This window comes from Staurois parvus, unplaced genomic scaffold (genome assembly GCF_062004578.1).
Source record: "Staurois parvus isolate SC_StPar_1 unplaced genomic scaffold, SC_StPar_1.0 ptg000983l, whole genome shotgun sequence".
Taxonomy (NCBI): Eukaryota; Metazoa; Chordata; class Amphibia; order Anura; family Ranidae; genus Staurois; species Staurois parvus.
Genome location: NW_028318779.1, coordinates 1,831,099 through 1,848,564, shown reverse-complemented (window position 1 = coordinate 1,848,564; position 17,466 = coordinate 1,831,099). Strand labels below are relative to the sequence as shown.

General features: G+C 40.5%; 1 protein-coding gene and 1 pseudogene across 2 annotated transcripts in view; both read left to right on the top strand.

Annotated features, from left to right (window-relative positions):
- PLXDC1 (plexin domain containing 1) overlaps positions 1-17,466 on the top strand; it is a 424,334-nt gene that overhangs the window by 22,043 nt on the left and 384,825 nt on the right. The gene's annotated exons all lie outside the window — the stretch shown is intronic.
- Positions 58-3,003, top strand: LOC149441453 (uncharacterized; annotated as a pseudogene).

The following is a 17,466-nucleotide window of genomic DNA, read 5'->3' as shown; positions in this document are numbered from 1 at the left end:
AAAGTTTTGTTAAAAGAGATTCTGTCTTTAATGGGACTATTAGCATTTGCAACAAGAATGATGCCAGTTGGCAAGATATTGTCTCGACGCCTTTCATTAGCTATGTCAGGTCTTAAATTACCATTTTCTCATGTCAGATTAACTGCTGACTTAAAAGAGGACCTGCTAGTATGGCTAAAATTTTTTGACATTTACAACGGTAAGTCATTTTTTCAGGATGAATTTATAATTTCATCAGATTTGGAATTGTTCACAGATGCGGCAGGGTCATGTGGATTTGCTGCCGTTTGGAAAACGCATTGGTGCTGTGTAGAATGGCCTGCTAAATGGATTTACATGAAAGTGAATAAAAACATAGTATTATTATAATTATTCCCTTTAGTAGTGGCATTAGAAATTTGGGGAGAGCACTTTGCTAATAAGAAGATTTTAATACACTCAAGCAATTTACTGAGTAAATGACTCCTTTATTATCTATTATCCAAATCAATTTTTGTTATAAAATTACTGAGGCACTTAGTATTTTTATGTTTACGTTGGAATATTTGGCTAAAAGCTAGACATATACCAGGGAAGGAGAATCAAACTGCGAATGCTTTATCTCGATTTCAGAGATCAAGATTTTGGCAATTGCTGCCCAGTGCGGACAAGGAAGGTTTTGCATGTCCAGAACATCTATGGGACCTAATTTAGAAGTCTTGACAGAATCTATAAAAAATTCAGTAGCAGAGAGTACATGGGTTGATTATTCAGCCGAATGGGATAAATGGATACAATTCTCCAAAGATTTTGGATTTCAGTTTGATTCTCCTTCTGAGGCAGCAATTTTGAGCTTTCTATGTTCCTTAATGCACTTGAATTTTTCCTATAGCCATATAGTAAAAATATTGGCAGGAGTGTCATTTTTTTTAAACTCTGAAATTTAGCCCCGTGCAATTCATTCTTTTCAGTACAGCAGGCCCTTAAAGGTTACAAGAAGTAACATCATTTCACAGATACTAGAAGGCCAATTACAATTGATTTATTAACCTCCCTAGTGGTATGATTATTTCAGATTTTTGGTGCTGAAAGCGGTACCATTTTTTTGCATGGAAATATGTAGTTTTTTTATTGTAGACTGTAATATTTAGGAATAACTCACTGAAATCTGTCTGAACAAGAGTCTAGTAAACATCCCGGGTATGATAAAATTTGAAACACAAAATCATAAATTATAATTTAATAAATAATCATAAAAAATAATATAATAATAATAATACATTTAATTCAATAATATAATCAAACCAAAAACACTGAAATTTGAAATATAGCGCCAAGTTCGCACATCGCTGAGCAAAGTCGCAAAATTGTTTTCAGTGTCTGATGATGAATTTCCCCACAAATCATTATCACTCAATTCTGCAAGTGGTTCTGATTTACTATCGCTGTTCTCTAGCTGGTCTAAAACCGCTTTTGACCTAAAGGGACACTTTTTGGATGCCATGGACTTTTCTAAGTTTCCAGGCAGAAAGAACAATCAAAATGCAGACAGGGGACAGGACAAAGCACTAGGGACAAAATGTATGTGAAATGGGTTGAAACAGCAATGTTTTACTATGTAAAATCGTTTTGAAAAATGAAATTTTTTTTAAATTTTCAAATTTCCCGCCGGCGCCCGTACGTCCCAACGTCACAGGGACCGGAACACAGGAGCCAGATGCCGACATCAGCCGGAGGAGATGGCCGGGGATGCTGCAGGGGACACATCGCGGGAGCGAAGAACAAGGTAAGTGCTGCAGGGACTCCCTATGCAGCGCCGCATGGTAAGCCCGAGTGTAGCTCGGGGTTACTGCTTTTGGTACAGACATTTTACCCCGAGCTACACTCGGGAATACCGTTAGGGAGGTAAAAAAATATTTGAACAGCCACTTCATTCGTTTGTTTTTCCGAATTCGAAGTGTATTATTTAATACGTCATTTATATTAGCATTCTTTGGAGCCATGCAAATTTCAGAGTTATTACCGCACAATAAAAAGTCATCTGCTGGTTTAATGTACCATAATGTAGTACTTTTGGAGTCGGGGATACGTTTATTTATTCCCCATTCAAAAACAGACCAGTTTAAAAAAAGGTACATGGATATCACTTTACTCATGTGGGGATGCTAAAATTTGCCCTTTAGTTATCATAAAAAAAATTATCTATTAGACCGACCTGTAATGGTCTTTTCCTCATTCATGAGGATTGTTCCCATCTTATCAATTTGATTTTGTTTTTAAAGCCTGCATAAATACGTTAGGGCTTCAACAATTTAGATTCACGTCACATTCATTTAGAATAGGAGCAGCAACTGAAGCCCCAAGATTGGGTTTGGACGAAACGATTATAAAAAGACTGGGCAGATGGGAGTCTCACCGTTTTAAGACTTATGTTCGACCTAATCTTTCTGTTTAATTTTAGGTGATAGAAGATATATATGGATCCTGGGACACTCTTTTGTTTATTGGGCTTATAAAAGAGCTGTGCAACGATGTTACACTGCTAATTTGTCCTTGGATCCCCAAAAAATCCTAGTTTTATGGAAAGGAATAAGAGGTCTTCGTTGGTCTAATATTTTCTTTCATCTTTCCAGGTTATTTAAAGTGTGGCCTGCTCCAGATATTTTAATCGTTCATCTTGGGGGGAAATGATGTTGGTAATATAAATACTCTGGATCTAATGTTTATGATGAAGTGTGACTTACATCGCTGCAAATTATCATCTCCGAATACCACAATTATTTTCTCTGCGATAGTACCTCGTCTTAATTGGCTAATTTATCCAAAATTTAAAAATTTGGAAAAAATTAGATGTCGTTTGAACAAGTCTATGGAAAAGTTCATGCCTCCTATAGACACTTGGATTTAGAAGGAGGCTTTAGGGGAATATACAGATCAGATGAGGTGCATTTAAGTGAAGTAGGTTTACACATTTTTAATTTGGGATCGCAAAATAGCATTGAGATGGACGCGTGTGTGGGGTAGGCCAGTCTTGAAATTTCAAGCCTGGCTGGTGTGGTACTGTTGTTATATTTATTCAGTTTGAGCTCGAGTCCTTAACGACTGAGCTATTTGATTGTTATTTGATAAGAGAAGTATAAACTTGATTATTAATTATTTATATTATTTGTTATTATTTATTTATTTAAACCAATAAAGTGCCGCGGCCAAAATTTTGCTATTAAAGATTGTGTGTGTCTATTTATTTAGATAGTTATATATTGGGTATTCGAAGGGAGAGGGAGAAAAGGTGCGGCCTGCATTCCCATGAGGCTGACACAATCAAGCATAGAAAACCATCTAGTAGAACAAAGCTGGAAAATCTAAAGACAATCTGCTTTGACAATTTCTTGAAATTTGTGATACATCTGTATGCGTTTGCAACTTTGTGCAAAGAAGTTATGTATGTCCCTGCAAAGTTGTTCAGTAGTTTTAGATATGGCTTTACAGGCATCTGCAACACACAAGGCAGCAATATGGCAAGTACAATGAATGTGAAAGATGAAAGGCTTATCTATTTTAAAGCAGGATAGTACAGAGTTTCTTGGATCAACCATTACACTTGCACCATCTGTACCAAGTGCCATACCATTTTTCAGGGGAATACCATCTTACAGAAAACATTGTTTAATCTGCTCAAAAATAGCAGCAGCAGTAGCTTCAATTAGATCAACAAGGCAGTAGAACTGATACTGGGTTTTACCAGGATCTTCATCAAAATAAATGACCACCATGGCTAATTTTTTGGTTGTTGATATGTCTATAGTTTTGTCATTCAGTAATGAAACATGACAACAGGCAAGTTTTTGGCACAACAGCTGTTTATTGTACTTGCCAATGATGTTTCTGATTAGTATGCAGCCTTTGTTACGCTTACAACAGAGGGAACTTGCTATTTTGGAGTCTGGAACATAGTCAGCCATTCCATTAGTAGGATCATCTAACAACAGTAGTTGAAAATTGTGAGGGGCAATAAAATGAACTATTTTCAACTCAGTTAAACAAGTGTTTCTGTTATGAGCCAACGCTTCTGATTCTGTGCTTTGCTTAGCAAACGTAACATTTCCAGAATTGGCTTGCCTTGGCGCAGCAGTAGGCTTGTGTTTGTAACACAGACAGTGTGCAGCACAGGCACTATCACATACCTGGTGTTAGAGGCCAATGGAGAGAGGGCTTCCCAGGAGCACAACTGATGCACTGGAATGTTGTCTGCAGACAGGTGGCGCCTGTGAGAGGTATGCAGGCCTTCAGGGTAGCAGAGGACCACAGAGTAGTCCGTTCAAAGCCAAGGTCAGATGCCAGGTGGAGATTGCAGCAGACATAGTCAATAGGATAGCTGGGGTCCTACACAGGAGAATGAGTGAGAATATCTATTATATATAAAAAATCACCAGTGCCAAAACCGTGAAATTATATACTAAATAAATAAATGCTGCTGCTCATTAGTGTAAACACCAGAAAATAATATAAGACATCAAAACAGTGCAAATATATAAATAAATATACACTCCAGTGAGAAATTAAATAAATAAAAAATATAAAAAAATGAAATTAATAAGCCCACTCCAAATCATTAAAGTGAAAAAAAAATCCATAAAAGTCATTTTTCCAGAAATATTACTTTTGACCTGTGTTTCCACCGAAATAGTGCTCAAATACCACACCGCACTCACCAGATATTGGTGAAAAAACACCTTTTAGGGGTTTTTTTGGGATCCTAGACCCAGTCAATAAGCCTCCAATCCCCAGATATTATTGGATCTCCCCAACTCCAGACAGGAATATAGCCAGCCTTCAACCTCCAGGATCACTAGACACCACTCTCCAAGAAAAAGTTTTGAATAATGCAGGGAGAAAAACAAATCTATAGTGTAATACTGCAATACTCGGGCAGAATCAATTTCCAAGTACCAAACCATTCACATTCTTAAAAAGTATAATCAGCATTTATTGTATTTCAAATGGAGCCAAAATGCCGCATCACCAGGGTATTTTTGAGGTCTCACGGTCAGCAACAAATGACAGCACAAGAATCACCCACAAGCAAGATGGTAACACCGCACGCCGGAAGTGACGTGGTACGTTGGACGGCGAAGCCAGAAATGCGTCAACGCGTTTTGCCCCTCCTCCAGGGCGTTTTCACAGACACCGCCATTCAAGCCAACGCGTTATATATAATAGATGCAGGATCCTCCCCTTTATGCCTGATAGGCTGTATGCTAATCTTAAACCCCATTCAGCAGTCAGCTTTTACCACAGTGGGATTCCATTGCAATATACCTTACATGAATAAGTATACAACGCCAGGATAATGCTTCCCTCAAAAACCACATTAACAGGCTTCCCCCAAAATACATTCATACTGATTTTGAACGAACAGAATATTTTATTATAATTATAAAAATCTTTATCATAGACAAATACTTAAAAAAAAACTTTAAAAAACTAAATATGAAGTTAAAATAAATTAAAATTAAAAGAAAAATAAAGAAAAAAGAAATAAATAGGAAATAAAGAAAAAAATATAGAAAAAATTCTATAATATAAAAAAAATAAAATTAAAAAATATGAAAAAATATAAAAATAAAAATAAATAACTAATAAATAAAATAAAATGAAAATAAATTAAATAGCTGCATTCTCAACTAGGTAGGCACCCAGATAGAGATATTACCAATTAGACAAAAAACAGTTTATGTGGCTATCTACATTTAACCCATTAGGTACCAACGTGCCTAACTGATATATCCATTTTGTTTCGTTCTGTGACACAGATTTAACCATATCACCCCCTCTCCAAGGGGTTTTGACTCTATCCATGCCACAAAACATCAACGATTATGGATCTCTATTATGAAATATTCTATAATGATGCAATAGACTATGATATTTATAACCCTTATTTTATGTTCCTAATGTGTTCCCCTAATCTTGTGGATAATTTTCTTGTGGTCCTACCTTTATACTGGAGATGACAAGGACATTCCAGTAAATATGTGAAGTAAGTACTATCACATGAAATTAATTCTCTTATCTTATGAGACATCCCATTAGTTTGTGACTGAAAATGCGTGTAACTCTTATTTTTGGCCCCCTTCATACTTCTACATGCCAAGCATCTCCCACACTTGAAAAAAACAGCGGTGGAAACACGTGTCAAAAGTTTTTTTTGGAAAAAGGACTTTTATGAATGTTTTTTTTTCCACTTTATTGATTTGGAGTGGGACTTTTAATTTTAATTTTTTATATTTTTAATCAATTATTATTTATTTAATTTTTCACTGGAGTGTATATTTATTTATATATTTGCGCTGTTTTGATGTCTTATATGAAAATATCTATTAGCCACGCAGAGGTCAGATCAGGAGAGCAGGTGAGAATATCTATTAGCCAAGCCGAGGTCAGATCAGGAGAGCAGGTGAGAATATCTATTATCCAAGCCAGGGTCAGATTAGGAGTCAGGCAGAGAAGACAGGTCCAAGAACAAGCCCAATCGATAACAGGAGATCACAGTAGCAAGGGAACACGGATAAAGGTACTGGGGAGCCAGAGATCAACCAGCAATTGGAGGGAGTGATGGGCTTCCTTATAAAGGCTGTCTGGCGCCAAACTGAGCTAATGCATGCGTAACTGTGCCAGTGCGCATTCGTGTTTCAGCTCACGTCCATGCACCAATGCTCATAGATTTTCGCCAGCATGCATTTCTGCGGCCATGCAAGGTACTGGCAGCAATGCCAGGTCTCTGAGTACCTCTGCTGTGGACAGAACCCTGACAGGCACTTGGGCCATCTTCTCTGAATATTTGGAACAAAACTCTTGGAGAAGTGTGGGGGCATGTACATTGCCTTCTGGTTCCCAGGAGCTTTCTTCAGGTGGATACCCCTTCCATTTGATTAGGTATTGGATTTGTCTCCCCCACTTCCTGCAGTCCAGGATTGACTCTACCTCATATTCCGCCTCCTCTCCAACTGTTATCGGCGGTGGAGGTGGCTCCACTCTTCCTGGAAATGGATCAGGAACAGCTGGTTTGAGCAGGGAAACATGGAAGACTGGATGAATCCTGTATGGTTCTGGAAGAGATAATTCATATGCTACTGGGTTTATTTCACATTTGATTTGAAAAGGGCCGATGTACCTTGGTCCCAACTTTCGTGATGGGCAAGGAAGTTTCAGGTTGACTGTTGACAGCCAAACTTTGTCTCCAACCTTCAGAGAAGGGTTTCCCCTCCGTTTTCTTTCAAAGTACTTTTTATAGTCTGCCTGAGCCTTTTGTATAGACTCTTGGAGAGCTCGATAATTGTCTTGTACAATGGTATGTCTGTCTTGTACTGTGGGTACTGAAGCTTCAAGTATGGTATCCGATAGGCAGGAAGGGTGGAATACATAATTGGCCTAGGATGGCGATTGGTTCATAGCTGAATGGATTGAGTTGTTTTAGGCAAATTCTGCCAATGAAAGTTCCACTTTCAGGGCCTTGCAAAGAGATTTCCAAAACCTGAAGGTAAATTGCACCCCTCGGTCTGAGACAATGTTACTGGGCAGTCCATGTAGCCTAACGATCTCCTTGATGTAGGTATGTGCAGTCTCAGGCACAGATGGGATACCCATCATTGGCAAGAAGTGGGCCATTTTGGATAGCCGATCTATCACTACTAGAATAGTAGTAAAACCCCTCGGGGCGGCAAGCCCACAATTAAGTCCATTGCGATCATTTCCCAGGGGCAATTAGGGATAGCCAGGGGCCTCAATAACCCCCATGCCTTGGTTTTGTCTTCCTTGCTATGCAGACACACTGTGTAAGATTTTACATAGGTTCTGCAGTCCTGACTAAAGTTGGATCGCTGGATCAGTTCCATCATTTTACGAACCCCAAAGTGTCCAGCAAGTTGATGGTCATGGAATGTCCTGAAAACTTGGGATCGTACCTCCTGGGGTACAAAGATCTTATCCTGGTGCCATAGTAAACCATCCTGCCTCCTTAATGAGTCCTGTTCCGGTTCAGAGCATAGTGCGTAGGCCTGTTCGATAGACAACTTTAGACTGCGTTGGATCAGAAAAAAATTTGGGGCATAAAAGATAGTATTGGGGGGTGAAGGCTCAACTGGGTCAGGGAACATACAGGATAGAGCATCTGCCTTCCCATTCTTGGATCCTGGGCAATAGGTTATGTGGAAGTTGAATCTGGAGAAGAATAGAGCCCATCTAGCCTGCCGAGGTCTTAGGCGCTTTGCAGATCTTAAATATTCCAGATTTTTATGATATGTGAAGATCATAAATCAGGTGGCTAGCACCTTCCAAGAGGTATCTCCGTTCTTCAAAAGCTACTTTGATTGCCAGAAGTTCCCTATCGCCCTCATCATAGTGTCTTTCAGCTTGGCTCAGTTTCCTAGAGCAGAAGGCTACCGGATGAAGCAGAGCCTTTGGGCCTTGGCATTGAGAGAACACAGCTCCTGTAGCAAACTCAGATGCGTCCACCTCCAGGATGAAGGGAAGTGCTGGTTCCGGATGTTGTAAACCAGGAGCAGAGGTGAATCGAGCTTTTAATTGCTCAAATGCTATTTGTGCTTCCTGGCTCCAGAGGAAATGTGTATGCTGGCGAGTGAGTTGAGTAATAGGGGCAATGTTGGTTGAAAAGTCTTTGATAAACATTCAATAGAAGTTGGCAAAGCCTACAAATCTTTGGACCCCTTTCCTTTCAGAAGGTGCAGGCCCATCCAAAATTGCAGAGACTTTCTGAGGGTTCATTGAGATCCCTTCAGTGGAGATTATGAGCCCCAAGAACTGGATAGACTGCTTCTCAGACTTGCACTTCTCTGCTTTTGCGTACAAGCCATGCGTCCTCAGAGTAGTCTTTTTTAACACGGTCTCGGTGGAGTTCAAGTGAGTCGGAGAAAATCAGAATATCATCCAAGTAGACGATCAAGAAAAGATTGAGGTATTCCCTGAAAATATTGTTTACAAAGTGTTCAAACGTTGCAGGGGCGTTGCATAGTCCAAATGGCATCACAAGGTACTCGAAATGTCCGAAGCGTGTTCTGAAGGCTGTTTTCTACTCATCGCCTTCCCTAATGCGGACTAAATTGTAGGCCCCCCGTAAGTCCAATTTAATGAATACTCGGGCTTTCCGAAACCTCTGAAATAACTTGGGAACAAGAGGAAGTGGATACCAATTCTTGATGGTAATTCTGTTGAGTTCTCTGTAATCAGTGAGAGACTGATCTTTTTTTCAACAAAGAAAATACCTGCCCCAGCAGGTGAGGAAGAGGAGCGGATGAATCCTTTGGCTAGGTTCTCATCTATGTATTGCCAGAGGGCTTCCAACTCAAGTTTGAAAAATGGGAAAATCCGCCCGAAAGCAGTTCAATTGGGCAGTCATAAGACCAATGAGTTGGCAATGTGCCGGCATTTTTCTTGTCAAATACATTAAAGAAGTCAAGGTAGTCAGGGGGAACAGATTGACTGGCATCTGATGTAGGTTGAACAGAGAGGCACACAGGAAAATTTGTGGGTGTGGTGGCACCACAGTGCTGAAGGCAGTAACTAGATGGAAAGGTGACTTCTCTTTTGGGCCAGTTGATTTGTGGGTTGTGAGCTTGCAACCAAGGTATTACTAGGATGGCTGGAAACATGGGAGACCTGATGACGTCAAAACGAATGAACACCTGGTGGCCGAAGTCAGTTGTTGCTAGGATGGGGATGGTTTCCTGGGTAGCAGGTCCTGAGCTAGGAGTAGTGCCATCAGCTAGTAGTACATCAAGTCTTTGTTTCTTTGGATGAAGAGGAATACATGAGTCCCTGGCAAGGTTGATGTCCAAGAAACAGCTTCAGGCTCCCGAGTCAACGATTGCCAAGTAGCTTGACTTCCCTACCAGCCACCTTCAATGATATGGGGAGAATGACATGGGTGGTTAAAGCTCCGGATAAAAGTAACAAAATTGGTACTACGCTCCCACACCTATACTTATATAAATAATTAAATCAAAAATGAGGATTCAGTTACACCCCTAGTAAATCCTCCTGTGTGTAATTATCCCAAACTCAATTCTTCATATTATTATACAATCTTATGCAGTGATTGTGACAGGAGTGACTTTGGGTGGGGGGCCCATGGAACACAGCCCCCTTTGGAGAGGTGGGGAGACCCCTGTCTCAGCTCCCCATGTTCCTATTATGTGTAAGTCACCCTGTGCCTGTTAGGGGTACAGGGTGAAATGTTCTAATATTGGTGTGGGGGTTGTTCATTGTTCACTGCCATGCAGCTGTATCCCATTGTTCTAGCAAAATATTATGGGATGTAATGTTTGTATATTGGTGTGAAGGTTGTTCATTGTTCACTGCCATGCGGCTGCATCCCATTGTTCTAGCAAACTATTATGGGATGTAATGTTTGTATATTGGTGTGAAGGTTGTTCATTGTTCACTGCCATGCGGCTGCATCCCATTGTTCTAGCAAACTCTTATGGGATGTAATGTTTCCGGCAGCCCTTCCCCCTGAAGGGATGGTCTGCTGATGTGTTTCCTGTCTGGGTGTGTATTTCCTCGCCCTGTTTATATATCTTGTATCTATGTTAAAATAAAGAAGTCTATTTCCTGTCTTTCATACAAGTCTGGTGCTGTCTCATCTTGTATGGTCAGCGGTGGTGTCCGTGGATCTGTGTTCGACAGGGAAGCGAGAGTCTAATGGAAATACCCTAGTGCAGTCTGGGTCTGGTTCCGTTACATTGGTGGCAAGCGGCGGGATTGTGCTTCAAAGCTGTGAACACGTCCAAACCACCATCGGGATTCAAGATCAGGAAAGGAGACGTCTGTCACCCCAGTGGAGATATGGACCTGGCATCAGAGTTCCCAGGGCTGCTGCAGATGGTTCTTGCAACATACCCCAGAACTGTCTACGGATCAGTACCTGGAGCTCAGGCAGCGGATTTGGGAGGTGCTTTGGAGAGGAGCCCTCCAGGTTGCTGGTATGGACAAGGGCAAGTGCTATCCAACCCCAGGGGAACGGGCCAGGGATCATCGGAAGTTAAGGATGCCATTCCTGGGAAAGCGACCCCAGGAACAATGGGTGACTGAGTTGGACAGGCTTGTCCAGCAGTAGATAGAGCTGGACAACAGATATGGACTCTACAATGGTACGCAGAGCAGGAATATTTAGGGTTGACAACAGAATGCTCTCCTGAGGGATATGACTTTGGTGGCCCTGGATTGCTGTGGGAGAGCCTTACAGATCATTTTGTGTTTGGCGATGAAGGAGAACCTACCCTGGAGGAGTTGCGAGAAGACAGAGAGGCTATGTTCGGTCTCACATGGGTCTCAGAGCTTGAACCAGATCTGGAATACCTGCTGAAGAAAGAACTGCATCTGAAAAGGGCATAGAGGCAACTGCTAAAACATGTTCGGCAGCATGCCCAAGAATCGTCAGTGGAAATTCCAGAGACTGGGGATTTGATAGACTTCTCTGCTGAGGAAAAACAACCTGGTAGGCCTCCAGCAGAAAAACTGGCAACAGGGCCAAACATTACTGAACTCTGCCCAGCACTGGTAACATCTTCTGAGTTCCACGGACAGGAGTTGGTGAACCCCTATCCCCAGACACCAGTTCCAGAGACTGGGGATTTGATTGACTTTTCTGCTGAGGAGGAACCAGCCGGCCCACCTCCAGCAGAAGAGCTGGCATCAGGGAATGGCGTGGTTGCCCTCTGCCCACAACAATCAGCACCGCAGGAGCTACAGGAAGAGGATGTTTATTAATAAACAGTAAACAAATTGTCCATGTGTGTAATCTTCAAAATGGTTGGATATATAGAAACCTCCAGCGATCAATATAAATCAGGCAGGTGAACAAAAAGTGTAATCCTTCACCAGTAAAATTGCCCCCTCACCTTCATGACGCGACCCCACGGGGTCAAAATGCTTTTTTGCTATTAAGCACAGCCAACTGCTCAATCCTCCACGTCAGATTCAGTATCGCAAACAGTGGCGGTATCCCCCTTCCGAACAGGTATCACCTCTCCTGATATCCGAATGGTTTTCATATGATCTATTTGTACCTCAGCTTCCTCATCGATGTTTATAAAACAAGAAGAAAAATCCTTCCATCGTGTGATATGGTTTCATTTATTGATATAAAAGAATACTAAAATGCTCACTCATATGAGTTATAAGAAAAAAAATCTCACAGATCCTCATAGGAACTCCTGGGTGTACTCCTATGGGTGTATCAAGATGGCATGGCCCTTCCGCCGGAAGTGATGTCACCACGTCTCCGTCTCTCGTCCAACTAGTTGCGTCACTAATGACGTGACTTTATCAGGTTCCTGATGAAGTCACATGATTAGTGACGCAACTAGTTGGAGCAGACGTAGTCAATAGGATTTGCGGGGTCATACACAGGAGAGCAAGTGAGAATATCTATTAGCCAAGTCGAGGTAAGATCAGGAGAGCAGGTGAGAATATGTATTAGCCAAGCCGAGGTCAGATTAGGAGTCAGGCAGAGAAGACAGGTCCAAGAACAAGCCAAATCGGTAACAGGAGATCACAGTAGCAAGGGAACACATACAAAGGTACTGGGGAGCCAGAAATCAACCAGCAATTTGAGGGACTGATGGGCTTCCTTATAAAGGCAGTCTGGCACCAAACTGAACTAATGCGTGCATAACTATGCGCCAGTGTGCATGCGTGTGCCGGGTCGCGTCCATTCGCCAATGTGCATAGATTTTCTCCAGCGTTCATTTCTGCAGCCATGCAAGGTACTGGCCGGAATGCCAGGTCTCCGAGTATCTCTGCTGTGGACAGAGCCCTGACAGACACTTAGCATTTTGTTTGGAATCATCATCTGCTGTTAACCAGTATTTGAACAGCAGATCTGTTAGCCATGAGAGCCTGAGAAGCAGCAATACCTCAGTTTCTTGCATTTTTTGCCAGGAGGCTCAGGCATTGCCCCTTCCATTTGTAAAGTGCAACTGCACACACTGTAACCTAAAACACACACCCTGAACTGTTCTGTTAGCAACAGCAGCTGTTAAATGTGTAAAAAAATTTAAACTGAAATCAAAGAGCCCTTTAATATATTGTCACAATTCTCTGGGAAAACTACATCCAAACCAGCCCTTAATGAGCCCTCTTAAATTTCAGTAACTGACTTTATAACCTAACCTACTAATGCCTTATGTGATGCAGATGCCTTTGTGTATGACAAAAGTCAGGAAAGTTATAGTTGCTAATGAAACTGATCTTTTGAGAGTTTGTGAAAAATGTTATCAAAACATAGCTGCAGTTAGAGATGCATTACGTGTGAAGATTGGTTTTGGAGTCTTGGAAGGTCTAAAAAAAAAAGAAAAGAAAAATCATGTTTTTTTTGCCCACTTACCTTATACAGTAGGCTGCATATACAATATGTGTGTGTGTGTTTGGTGTATTGGTGTGAAATATAACAACTTACTGTTAGATGAGCTGGTTGTCTTATCTGGTGGTGGTAGTGGTGGTGTCTGTAGTGTCATACCGCTGGTTTCTCAATACTTTAGACTTTTCTTGGGAAGAAACAAATCAGATTGCTGTGACCTCAATCCCAAGACTTCCAGTCCCCATCCAAGCTCCCTTCCCCACAGTCACATAAACAATGTAGACATTCGTAAAACAATGGCTTCCAAAAATGACATACCAGAGGTCAGAGCTTCAATAAAAGGGATCGGGAGGGATCCAGGAGAACTTAACAGCACAAAGGAGGATAACAGCAAACATGAGACTAGCAGATAATTTCTTGAGAAACCACACTGCAGCAAATTCTCTATTTGCTTACTGTACAATATAGCTATATGAAGCCAAAGGGAATGCTTCAGGATAGGAGTTACAGCAGGCAGGCAGATGGTACTTGTGCTTATAGTGTAGGCTCTTGAGGTGAGGCGATTAAGGGTGGATATGATGACCTAGTATAAATACATAAGTGGTCCATATAGTGAATTTGTTGTAGAGTTATTCACTTTCAGGTGTTTAAATATGTGGCACTCTTTATGTCCCGGTGGAAAAGAGATTTAACCTCCACATAGGGGAAAGGCATCTTCACAGTAAGAGCTGTGAAAAATGTGGCAAAAGCTCCCTCACAAACTACTTCTGGTCAGCTCAGTAAATTGTTTTTTAAAAGATGTGGACACATTCCTACGTGAACAAAAATAACTGGATTAACAATGCTAGGTAATAACACCAGAAACTGTTGATCCAGGGATTATCTGATTGCCTTCTGGGGGTATGGGAAATAATTTATTTTTCATCTGCTGGAACAAATTGGACCAATATTTTTGGATATTTTTTTTGCCTTCCTCTGGATCAGCTGTGGGTATACCGTTCTAAATGTGGAGGTTTTCCATTTCCTTTTTTTTTCTGTTGGTTGAACTATGTGAACCTTTTTCAACTTGACTAACTATGTAACAACTAGGGTTTAAAATGACTTCCATATGTCAAAGAATTATTTGGACCAGAGTTTCTTTATTTGTGTCCACCCACTTCATGCAAAGTTAACGTTTCTATGAATAAAATAATAGTTGGAGCTCAGAATAAATCCACTTCTGCAGAAAGGTCTTTTTTAGATACCAGAGAGATACAGTATTAGTAAGGGGTTGTTTACAGCCCTTGGAGAGCCTAGTACCAGGTTTTCTGATATGTCAAAAAGTTCAAACTCTGGAGTTAAAAGCTAATCGGTAACTGGATGTCCAAAGTCATTTGATCTTGGGACGTGTGCAGAATGCAAGGTACAAGTCCACACCCGCTTGGCACTTTGGACAACAAGAAGAGGAGCTAAGACCCATGGAATAAGATTAATGTTGAGATATGCGGAAGTGATAAAAAAAATCTATGTATCATTTCTCAAAACATTGTGACTTTTAGAAGGAATTGTAGAAGAATGTTCTTTTTGGGACAACTTTTTGTTTTTAAATCAAAAATAAAGATCTCACTTTAAAAATTACAAATGGGTTGTTAGATAAAAAGTGAATTTCCGCAATACAGCATTTGAGGATAATAGTTTGCTGCTGGTGCAGTAGTTAGGCACTTTTTATCATGAATAACTTCGTTAAAGTGTTACTAAACCCAGGACCCTGCATTCACTCCATCTGGTTTCCCACAGTACACAGAACATGGAAGTGCAATTATTTTAGTAAATATAAACTGCTAAATGCCTAATTAGCAATTATAGCAGTCTTGTGGCTTCTATCAGTGTTCAGCAGAGCACATGTTAAAGCTTGCAGGAGGAGTTTTCATTTTGCTTTAGCAGGATGCAGAACCCCTGACTTCTGTCTGGACAGTGCCGATTGGCCTTGTGCTTATCACAAGCATTCTCCTAAGGAAAAAAAAAAACCTCCCTAGCAATACACACTAAACTGAGCATGTGCAGAGTGACTCCTCATGATGGGGTTGATTTACTAAAGGTAAATATACTGTGCACTGCAAGGGCAGTTGCCTAATAATTGAGGGAGGCTCTAAAATGAGGCAAAGCTCTGCTGATTTCTTTCATCCAATCATGTGCAAGCAAAAATGCAGTTTTTTTTTTATTTTCCTTGCATGTTCCCCTCAGATCTAGAGCAACATCACTTTCAGTGTACTTGCAGTGCACTTCTAATTGCACATATAGTGCACTTGCGGTGCACAACCTATTTGTCTTTAGTAAATCAACCCTGATACGTCTTTTTAGGAGATAAGAGGGGGACACTGGAAGAAGGGAAGGATCAGAGAAGACAGGATCAAACAGCCTTTTTACATAATGCAGATGAGTGAATCTAACAAGCATGCATTTCTGAATGTACAGACTGATTTTACTGTTGTGGGTTTAGTAACACTTTAAGTAACTGTTTGAGAGTAGGCATTCCCATGGAGTCTGGAAAGTCAGGGTATTTCCAAATCGGAAATAAAAGTGATGTATGACTATCCAAAAGACAATTTTGCATTTTCAAGAAGAATTTTCTGCCAAGCAAGCCAGTTAATATATTGGAGGGGGTCACCTCTAATTTAGTAGCTGTTTATAGATATGGAGTCAAGGTTAACATCTTTTAGTCAAGGCAAAAGTCACAGGGCACAAGAAAAATAGCAATATCACTTCTTTCCCTCTTGGATTTTAATTTCAGTTCACCATCCCCTGGAGCTACTACCCATGTGTAGAGGAATGAGTACTGTCAGCTAATAGTGAACAGTCAGCGGCAGTGTGTTTGATACCTGCACAACATCACCACCTTTGCAGTTTCCTGAACATTTAGCACTTGCCAGTTCATGTGTGTACAATTGCTCTTTTCAAACTGGCAACACTGTTTTCATTTGCAGAATATCAATCACTGAAACAGCTATGTTACTGTACCTTTTGTTTCATATGTTAAAGGAAATTAAGCATTAGCTGAGAATTTGACATGTACTGAATGTTTGGAGAAAGAGTCCACTTGAGGCATTGGGGGATTGTGTTTAAGCTGGAGCAGCTGTACACGACAGAGCAATCAGCTTCTATCTTCAGCATGTTCATTTAAGCTTTGAAAATGAAAGATAGAAGCTGATTGGTTGTAATGCACAACTGCTCCAGATTCTCGCTGCTCTGGTTTTGATAGGTTACAGTATGTTGCAGCTGCACAATATGCAGTGCTGGAGTCTCCTGTGCAGGCAGTAAATGGCATACACGGGAAAATATACTTTGTTTTAACTAGCAACATTTTATCAGTTTCCGCAATACAAATTACTATGGTCTGATATACTAAGAGATAAAAAAAAAAGGTGCCAGCTGATAATTTATATGGATTTTCTATACTGGATGACTGTAGGAATATCTGTATCAGTGAGGTAGCTGCCAGTAAGATTTACTATATAGAAACAACTTCTAATTTTTCAGAAATAAGATAAGACCTCACTTTTAAAAAGACAAATGGGTTGTTTGGGGAATATGTCCAATGCAGACTTTGAGGATAACAGTAAATTGGTGGTGGTTTTAGGTAAGCACTTAACATTTTCAATACTTTTATTACACTGTTGTATGGGAGTAAGCATTTCATGTATTCTGGAAAGTTGGGTTTTTATGAATCGGGAGGAAAAGTGATGCATGACTATTCCAAAGACACGGTGTACAAATTTTATGCCACGAAAGCCATTTAGTAGAGAGGTCATCAAGGTAGTAACTCCTTATAGATATAGAGGACATATAATAAAGTGATGAGAGGCAACATGTTTTGGTCAAGGTTAGAGTCCATATATGCTCAAGTGTCATGATTCCAATCTTTTACTGTATATATCTAGTAAAAGAAGCTAGGATATACAATTCAAGATCAGGTACATTAAACCCTTTGTTACTAGAAGGTTGCTGTACAGTACAGAGTCTTAAACCTGCTCTCCTCTCCTACTGCTCCAAATAAACTTACCGGACAATATATATGTCAAATGTTTTAAAATAAGAGGAAGGACCTATTCTTTTAAATCCGGAATGCTACC